The 9,748-nt window shown below is 46.7% G+C and overlaps 1 long non-coding RNA gene across 1 annotated transcript in view; it reads right to left on the reverse strand.

Moving 5' to 3' along the window:
* Positions 1 to 7,564, reverse strand: part of LOC110147678 (uncharacterized) — a 29,599-nt gene extending 22,035 nt beyond the window's left edge. Inside the window, exon 1 of the long non-coding RNA XR_011491918.1 lies at positions 7,386 to 7,564. This is a non-coding gene — a long non-coding RNA (uncharacterized lncRNA). The remainder of the gene's footprint in view (positions 1 to 7,385) is intronic.
* Positions 7,565 to 9,748: the final 2,184 nt, after the last annotated feature.

A 9,748-nucleotide genomic window follows, 5' to 3' on the forward strand; every position in this document is an offset into this window, starting at 1 on the left:
ACATTCTCCAGGCATGGTTCTGATTATCCTATGGGTCCCCGTTGTTGTTGTTCAGTCACTAAGTCATGTCCGACTCTTTGTGACTCCATGGACTGCAGCATGCCAGGCTTCCCTGTCCTTCACCATCTCCCAGAGTTGGCTGAAATTCATATCCATCGAGTGAGTGATGCCATCCAACCATCTCATCCTCTGTCGTCCCCTTCTCCTCCTGCCTTCAATCTTTCCCAGCATCAGGGTCTTTTCCAGTGAGTTGATTCTTCCCATCAGGTGGCCAAAGTATTGCAGCTTCAGCTTCAGTATCAGTTCTTCCAATGAATATTCAGGGTTGAGTGGGCCCCAGACACTTCTAGAAATTGAGCAAAAGTAAGAGAAAGATGCCTAGGCGTAAATCAGGCAGGGGTTGTGTCTTCCCTTTCCAATATTCATGTACCCTAATTGAACTTCCTCTCTAGTTGAAAACATAGAAAGGCAATTAATGGCACTGTTTCAGTTGAGATCCTGTCAGCAAACAAAGTGCCCACCGAGTTAGAGATAAACCTGACTGAAGGGTAAAAGGGCAGTCAGATGGAAACTGGGAAGAAGCCAGGAATCAGAGCAAACATTTCCACGAAACAGGAGGCAAAGGCTCCATGGATGTCTATCCTGATTATCCAGAGAGCAAGGTTGAATGGAGGACCTGAAAAACTATCTTTTTTGCATACTGTGCCCTAGGACAGGGGCTTCCCAGGTGGCGCTAGTGGTAAAGAATCCCTCTGCCAATGCAGGAGTCACAGAAGATATGGGTTCCATCCCTGGGTTGGGAATATTCCATGGAGGAGGAAATGGCAACCCCCTCCAGTATTCTTGCCTGGGAAATCCCATGGACAGAGGAGCCTGGTGGGCCACAGTCCACGGGGTTGCAAAGAGTTAGACACGACTGAGCAACCGAACACACACGCTGTAGCGGAGGCACCCTGGGCTGACCTTGTAGCCCAGAAATGTTTCCTCTTGAGCAGAAGCACATCAGAGAGCAGGAAGCTAGGTGGAACCAAGTGTTGGACACAGGTGAAATGGGGCTGTGTGATGAGAAAGTGAAATTACAAATATACAGGTAAGTGGCCAAGTTAAGGGATTCTTCTATGCATGGGAACATGTGAGGCTTGCTACGTTCACTGGACTCCCTCCTATACGCCTTGAACACCAGACAACGAAGTAGTCAAGATTAAAATCTTTTTGCCTTATTGGCAAACTGGAAAGTACAAGAATGTTCATCCCAGAGCTATTTATATTTGTGAAAAAAATTGTCCTCAACTAGGAGCTGCTGAAATAAATGACTGTGCATTGTTTGAATGACTCAGGCAGCCATCTAAAATGATGGTGTTAAAAATGGTCTAAAGAGCTTTCTCACTCCTACTTTGAGCCATGGAGTTATTTTTCCTTTGAACTTTTTTGTGTGGCGGGGGGGGGGGGGTGGGGGTGCGGCAAGAGGCATGTGGGATCTTAGTTCCATGTCCAAGAATCAAACTTGTGCCCTCCACAATGGAAATGCAGCGTTTTAACCACTGGACCGCCAGGAAAGTCCCTCCATTGAACTTTTCTTTCTTTTTTTTTTTTTTTCCCCATTGAACTTTTCAAAGCAGATTTAACCTTCAGAGTGGGATGCAAGGAGCCACACCCTTCCCTTCCTTGACACTCACTGCAGTGTGAGATGATGTCTCCCGAGTGTTCACTCCACGTAGGTTCAGATCACACTGGAACCACCTACAGGGCAAGACCCTTTAGCTTCTTTTATGTTCTGTTCTGGGCTTCCTTGGTGGCTCAGTCAGTAAAGAATCCACCAGCAACGCAGGAGACTCAGGTTCAGTTCCTGGATTGGGAGGATCCCCTGGAGAAGCAAATGGCAACCCACTCCGGTATTCTTGTCTGGCAAAATCCCATTCTGGACAGAGGAGCCAGGCAGGCTACAGTCCATGGGGTTGCAAGAGTCAGACATGATTTAGCAACTAAACCACCACCAGCATCCTCTGTTCCACTCTGTAAAGCAGAGGAAATAAGAGCAGATAGCCTTTTACTTTATGTCCTAAGGGAGATGAGACGCATAGTAGTGACAGCCCACAATGTTTATTATAGGAGACCAGGTCCCCATCCCACTCTTGCTGAGCTTGTGGCTCAGATCCTGACTTAGCTACCTTCCTCCCGGGTGGCCTTGGACAAAGAACTTCTGCCCTCCATAAAATGAGGATAACAAAACATGATGATGCGGGCTAAATGCTTTATGTAGCTGAAGTGCTTATATTGAGAAGTAATATTAATATATCTAAACTATTCTGTCCAGTAGAGTAACCATCAGCTACCAGCATCCATGGAGCACTTGAAAAAGTGGCTCCTTCAGACTGAGGTGTGCCCTGAGTATAAATTCACGTTGGATTTTGAAGACTTAATAAGAAAAGAGAGTGCAAAATACCTCACGGATAAATAATATTTTACATCTTTTAGGTTAAATAGAATATATTTTAGAGTTACTTTCACTTAAAAAAAACTTTTAATAATACAGAGCAGTTACTAATTTTCCCCTGGATATCTCCCATATATTCATTAGGTGTACATGTTTATTACTTGGAGAGTTGAACATGACTGAGCAACTAGTACTTTCACTTTTCTTTTTCATACATGCTTGTATTAACATACATGTCTGCTTGTATTTCTTCCTATTTAAAATTTTTTTGGCCATGCCAAACAGCCTGTGGGATCCTAGTTCCCTGAACAGGAATTGAACCTGCACCCCTTGCATTAGAAGCTTGGAGTTTAACCGATGCAGTGGACCACCAGCGAAGTCCCCAGAGACATTTTGTGTTTTTTTGAGGGGGTTAGGGTTAGGGATCTTACTTCCCTGACCAAGGATCGAATTTGAGCCCCCTGAAGTGGAAATGTAGCATCCCAACCACTGGACCACCAGGGAAGTCCCCTGTTTGTATTTCTTAAACAGTAAATAAAATAACATGCAGCTACTAGACTATTTTAAATCACCTAATTGGCTGGCACTGCAAGTTTATTAGCTGGCTTAGAACACGGGCAACCTGGCATGTAGCAGGAGTAGTTGAAGCTACTATCAGACAGTAAAGAATCCGCCTGCAATGTGGGAGACCTGGGTTCGATCCCTGAGTTGGAAAGATCTCTTGGAGGAGGGCATGGCAACCCACTCTGTATTCTTGCCTGGAGAATCCCCATGGATAGAGGAGCCTGATGGGCTATGGTCCATGGAGTTGCAAAGAGTTGGACATGACTAGTGACTAAGCACGTTAGTGTTTAGTGCTTGGCACTTGGTAAGCACTTATCAAGTGGCAGTTTTTGTTCTGAAGACTTCTCAGGGGCCCTCTCCTGCCTCTGCTTTGGAGATCAATGCCTAGGAGGCACTGTCTGTTTCCCTGCAGGGATTTGTCATAATCACCCAGCCACCCAATGGGAGAGCTTCCCCATTTTTCCTTTAATCTTCCCCACCCCCAAGACCTCTCCAGGGATGTCTACACACACAGGCGCACGCGCACGCACACACACACACACACACACACATGCACACATACACATAGGTGCAGACTTTCTTGATGTCCAGTCCTCCATCATCTCCTGTCACTCCTGTGGTTCTGGTTCGCAATCACTTCGTCCCATATTGAGTTCACTTGGTCTGGGCTTGGGGATTCTTCATTCTCTGCTTTATGCTCAGGCCCTGTGCTTCTGGGGCTCGATCCCTGATGCTCAGACAGATGGAACGTTGCCAGCAGGGGCTGTTTGCAAGCTGCCAAAAGGATGCCCAGAGAGGTCTTTACTCTGACAAATTCACTCCTGGGGCCCCCAGGTCTATCCTCAGCCTGACAGCTGGTGGAGAGAAGATGGCATCTCAACTGTGGACTTGGACGACTCAATTCTTCAGGGGGCCAAAGTACACACCAGATGCCACGTTTCCACGGCATTTAGCACCGTGAGAACTGTTATTGTTTTGGTGAGTATCTGGATCAGTCACTTTGGCTGAGGAAGGGGAGGTGCCAGGGACATGATTAAACATAGGAGGAACTGAACAGCTTTACTGGGGTCTTAACAGGAACTTGGGGGAAAGGGACCCCCCATAAGAGAGGAGAAGACAGGGGAGAAGATCAGAAAAATGAAAAGGGGCCAGAACAAAATAGCAGGAGCCTCAGCCTGGGAGGTGTGTGTCCAGTGAGAAGTCCCCAGTGGCAGGAACAAAGGACATTTTTTAAAACAAGTGCGGTAAAATACACATGGCTTCCCTGATGGCTCATCAGGAAGACACAGGAGATGTGGGTTCAATCCCTGGGTCAGGAAGATTCCCCTGGAGGAGGAAATGGCAACCCACATAATACATATAACATAAAATTTATGTTTTTAACAATTTCTAGGTGTACATTCTCCTTGTTTAGGGCCATCACCCCATTCCATCTCCAGAATTCTTTTCATCTTCCCCAAACAAAATTCTGTACCAATTAAACAATAACTTTCCATTCCTCCAGCCCCTGGCAACCACCATTCTATTTTCTGTCTATGTGACCATTCTCAGTACCTCATATAAGTGGAAACATACTATATTATGTTTGGCTTATTTCACTTAGCATATTGTCGTCAAGGTTAATCCATGGTGCAGCATCTGTCAGAATATGCTTTCTTTTTAAGGCTGAATAACATTCCGTCATATTATTGTTGTTGTTCAGTCACTAAGTTGTGTGTGACTCTTTGCGACCCCACAAACTGCAGCATGCCACCCTTCCCGGTCCTTCATCAGTATAACCACATTTTGTTCATCCATTCACCCATTAGTAAACACTTGGGTTGCTCCATCTTTTGCCTGTTATGATTAATGCTGCTTTATGAACATGGGCATACAAATATCTCTTTGAAACTCTGCTTTCAATTCTTTTAGGTATCCACCTAGAAGTGGAATTGTTGCATCACATGGTAATTCTACTTTTAATTTTTGAGGACTGGTATACTATTGTCTACAGTGGCTGTGTTAGGGGAAGCACACTGACTGAAACCGCTCACCCTGGCCAGGCACCCCAGTAACCATTTGCATAAGTTGTTTTACGATAGGAGGTTCTAGTAAGGAACATGGAACTAATAAGCCACCAGCAACCAGAAAGAGTTCAGGAAAGGTCAAAAGGAGACACCACGTATCCGACTACCTCCCAGAATCCTTCTCACTGGCATCCATCTTGGCTGAGCGATGCATGTGCCACCAGGAAGGACTCTGAGTCAGAATGATTAGCTAAAGACAACCTGGAAACTAATCCCATCAACATAAAACCCAAAATTGTGAACCAAGTGGCAAAGCAGTCCTCCTGGGTTCCCTTACCCTACTGCTCGCTGCCTGGGTGCCCTTTCCCAATAAAATCTCTTGCTTTGTCAGCACATGTGTCTCTTTGGACAATTTATCTCCCTGTGTTAGACAAGAGCTCCCTTTTGGGCCCTGGAAGGGGTCCCCCTTCCTGCAACAGTTGTATCATTTTACATTCTCACCAACAGTGCGTAAAAGTTCCGATTTCTGAAAAGACAACCTACTGAATGGGAGAAAATATTTGCAAATGATATGACCAATAAGAGTTAATATTAAATGTACATAAAGAGCTCATACATCTCAACATAAAAAACCCCCAAACAACCCCATTGAAAAATGGGTGGAAGAGCCGAATAGACATTTTTCCAAAGAAGACTTACAGATGGCCAACAGGCACATGAAAAGATGCTCTACATCATTAATCATCAGAGAAATGCAAATTAAAGCCACAGTGAGATATCACCAAACATCTGTCAGAATGGTTATCATCAAAAAGACACAAATAGATGTTGGTGAGGATGTGAAGAAAAGGGAATCTTCATACACCAGTGGTGGGCAAATAAACTGGTGTAGTCACTGTGGAAAATGACATTGAGGTTTCTCAAAAAACTAAAAATAGAACTACCAAATGACCCAGCAATTCCACTCCTAGGTAGACCTCTTAAAAAAATTAAAACACTAATCTGAAAAAGTACACACAACACAATGTTCACAGCAGCATTATTTATAATTGCCTAGATATAGAAGCAACCCAGGCGTCTATCAACAGATGAATGGATAAGGAGGATATAGTATAAAACAACAACAACAACATAATGGAATATTACTCAGCTATAAAGAAGAAAGAGAATTTGCCAGTTGCAACAACATGGTCGGACGTATAGGGTATTATGTTAGGTGAAATAAGTCAGATGATATCATTTATATGTGTAATCTATAAAATAAACTAGTGAATATAACAAAAAGAAACAGACTCATAGATATAGAGATTAATCTAGTAGGTTAACTATGGGAAGAGGGACAGGGGAGGGAAAAGATAGGGGTATGGAATTAAGAGGAACAAACTTCTAAGTGTAAAATAAATAAGCTGCAAGAATATATTGTAGGAAACAGGGAATACAGCCAATATTTTGAAATAACTATAAATGGAATATGACTTTTAAAAATTGTGAATCATGGCCTTCCCTGGTGGCTGAGTGGTAAAGAACCCTCCTGCCAATGCCGAAGATACAAGTTCAATCTGGGAAGGTCCCACATGACACAGAGAATCTAAGCCGGTATGCCACCACTATTGAGCGCGTGCACACTAGAGCCGGGAGCTGCAGCTCCTGAGCCCACGTGCCACAACTGTTGAAGCCTAAACGCTCTAGCGCCCGTGCTCTGCAAAAAGAGGAGCTACTGCAACGAGAAGTCTGCCAACAACTAGTGAGTAGCACCCACTCGCTGAAACCAGAGAAAACCCCTCACAGCAGCGAAGACCCGGCACTGCCAAAAATAAATAAATAAATAAAATTTATTTTAAAAAATTGTGAGACACTATGTTGGACACCTGAAGCTTATATAATATTTTACATCAAATAATACCTCAATAAAACACAAAAGAGTTATGGGAATTCCCTGGTGGTCCAGTGGTTAGGACTGGGCGCTTTCACTGCTGTGGCCCACATTCAGTCCCTGATTGAACTAAGACCCCTCAAGTCACACAGTGCACCAGAGGTGGGGGAAAAATGTTCCAATTACTCCACATCCTCACCCACATTTGTCATTTTCTTTTTCTTCTTCCCTGACTCTGAGTCCAGGATGGGTGGACAGCAGAGGAAAGAGAGGATGGAGAAGTGAGAGGAAGGGGCTTGGGAGGGCAGTGGCGCTAGACTCCGGCCACTGGGACCTGGAACACAAGGCGTCTTGAACCCTTGAACCTGGGAAACAGTGAGGAAGATGCTAGGGGTCCCACTTCCTGTGATGGGAGTAAGAGGAGATTCTATTTAGATCTCAGGGGCCAGGGCCATCCCAGCTGGCACACAGCTCATGGCCTGGGCACTTGGTCCCTGCCTGCACTTACCTCGTGGGCAGACCATCTCCAGGCCAAGGGAGGAAGGCCTGGGCGGGCTGGAGTCAGAGCAAGGGGCCATAAAGGGCTGCACACCGGGGTGACTGCAGCTGTGGTCGGGTGAGAGACACCGCAGCCAGGGGCCTGCCCACCGCCCCTCCCTGAGCAGACACTGCCACCTTCTGGCCCTTCGTTGACCAACTGCCCCACCGCATCCCAGGAAGAGCTTTGTCTTAATCAAGAAAGGGAACTGAAATGAGGGTTCCTTTACGTAAGTGAACGTGTGCGTGTGTGTGTGTGTGTGTGTGTGTGTGTGTGTGTTTAGTCACTGACTGTGACCCCATGGACTGTGGCCCACCAGGCTCCTCTGTCCATGGGATTCTCCAGGCAAGAATACTGGAGTGGGTTGCCATGCCCTCCTCCAGGGGATCTTCCCGACCCAGGGATCGAACCTGTCTGCTGAGTCTCCTCTAATGGCACCACTGAGCCACCTCGGAAGCCTGAGGTTTGCTCTACTTGTTTACAGTCCCGTCTTCCTGGGGCCACCCAGGCTGCCTGCCCCAGAGCCTTTGCAACCTGTTGGTCCCACCCACTGAGAGCTTAACCCAAGCGCTGCTGCTATACTCTTCCAGAGGTAGCTTTGTCTGCCTTCATTTTCTGTTGACTGGAGGCAGTGTCTGACTGCGGACTGCCATCATTGCTGGGGTGAAGTGTCCAGCCACAGCCACTGTTTCCAGTGTCTCTCCATTGTTTCTTTGCTGGCTGGTTGGTTGTTGTGTGTGTTTTTTTTTGTTTGGTTTTTTTTTTTTTGGAGGGAGCGGAAATCCTCAACTATTGTTCCCTCTTAGGCAGGCCTGCTGGGATTCCATGACTAGTTAACCAGTTTCTCAAGTTTCTCAAGGTGTTTATCTCTCTCTTTTTTTTTAAACAGTTTAACTTCCCCACTCCCCTGCTGCTGCCCCCCCTCTTTGTCTCATTATCTGAAGTGTGGACAAACACTTTCCTCCAGGCCCCATAAGAACCAAGGTGACTTGGCCCCAAGTCCTTTGAGGGACTTCCCTGGTGGTCCAGTGGCTAAGTCTCTGAGCTTCCAATGCAGGGTGCCAGGGGTTAGAGCCTTGGTCATGGAAATAGTAACAGCTCCCACATGTTGCAACTTAAGATCTTCTTGAATGCCACAACTAAGACCTGGTGCAGCCAAATAAGTACATACTGGAAAATTTTTTTTTTTTTTTTAGGAAGCCCTTTGTTTGGATGTCTCAAACTCAGTGTTAAAACCCAATTCCTCTCCAGCAGCAGACCCCACTGAAAGACCAGCTCTTCAGTCTTCACCAAGACCAGCTCCTGGGTCTTCCCATTCCCGAGTCCCAAATCGCTGGACTACCATGTTGACTGGCTTCTTGTCTTAGATTCCAGAATGTTCAATAATGTTGTCCTGGCCTTGTCCAAGGAGGCCCTGAGTCCCTGGGGATTCAGTGGGGGGAAAGGAGGAACCTGGCGGAGAGGCCAAGGCTTCCCGGGTAAACACCATATCCACCGATGGTCTGACCCCACTGCCCACCTCCTTCTCTGACTTGAAGATTCTCTTCCCACTCCACATTTCCTCCCTCCTCACAACAGGGCAGATCTATTCATTACCACCCGAAGCAATGCAATTCCTCCTTCTTCTTCCCCTAGGTGGTATGTTTCAGAGGTTCCTATGGAAATCGACCTTCTGGAGGTTGAGAGGTCATGGTCAGACCACATGTCCCAGCCAGATCGCAGTCAGTTGTTTGGAGGGTGTCCTTCCCTTCTACCCAAAGGTGGTAGCTGTCAGATATTCTGGAAACAAGGGTGCTCACTCCTGGAGTTCTCATGGTTGCTAAGGGGACCTTGGGGCTTCCCAGGTGGTGCTACTGTTAAAGAATCTGCCTGCCAAAGCAGGAGATATAAGAGATGTGGGTTCTCTCTCTGGGTTGGGAAGATCCCACGGAGGAGGGCATGGTAACCCATTCCAGTATGCTTGCCTGGAAAATTCCATGGACAGAGGAGCCTGGAGGGCCACAGTCCATGGGGTCACACAGAGTCAGACATAACTGAAGCGACTTTGCATGCACACATACAAGGGCACTCTGAGGTTGTCTCTATTCCACAGGTTCGACCCAGGGCTTCAGAAGCTGTCCAGACTGTGACGGCCAGCAGTGCAGACACAGATCAGCCCTTTTGCTCCCCAAGGGCCCGGGGGGTGAACGTGAGTGACAGTAACAGGGAAAGAGACATGGTAGGAGACAGGAGGAACCACCCCTCTGCTGCTGGGGCCTGCCCCTCTGACCATCAGACCTAGAAGGACCAGGTCCTGCTAACACACCCCCGCTCCCACTGGCCATCCTTTCTGG

The sequence above is a fragment of the Odocoileus virginianus genome, chromosome 16 (genome assembly GCF_023699985.2).
Source record: "Odocoileus virginianus isolate 20LAN1187 ecotype Illinois chromosome 16, Ovbor_1.2, whole genome shotgun sequence".
NCBI lineage: Eukaryota > Metazoa > Chordata > Mammalia > Artiodactyla > Cervidae > Odocoileus > Odocoileus virginianus.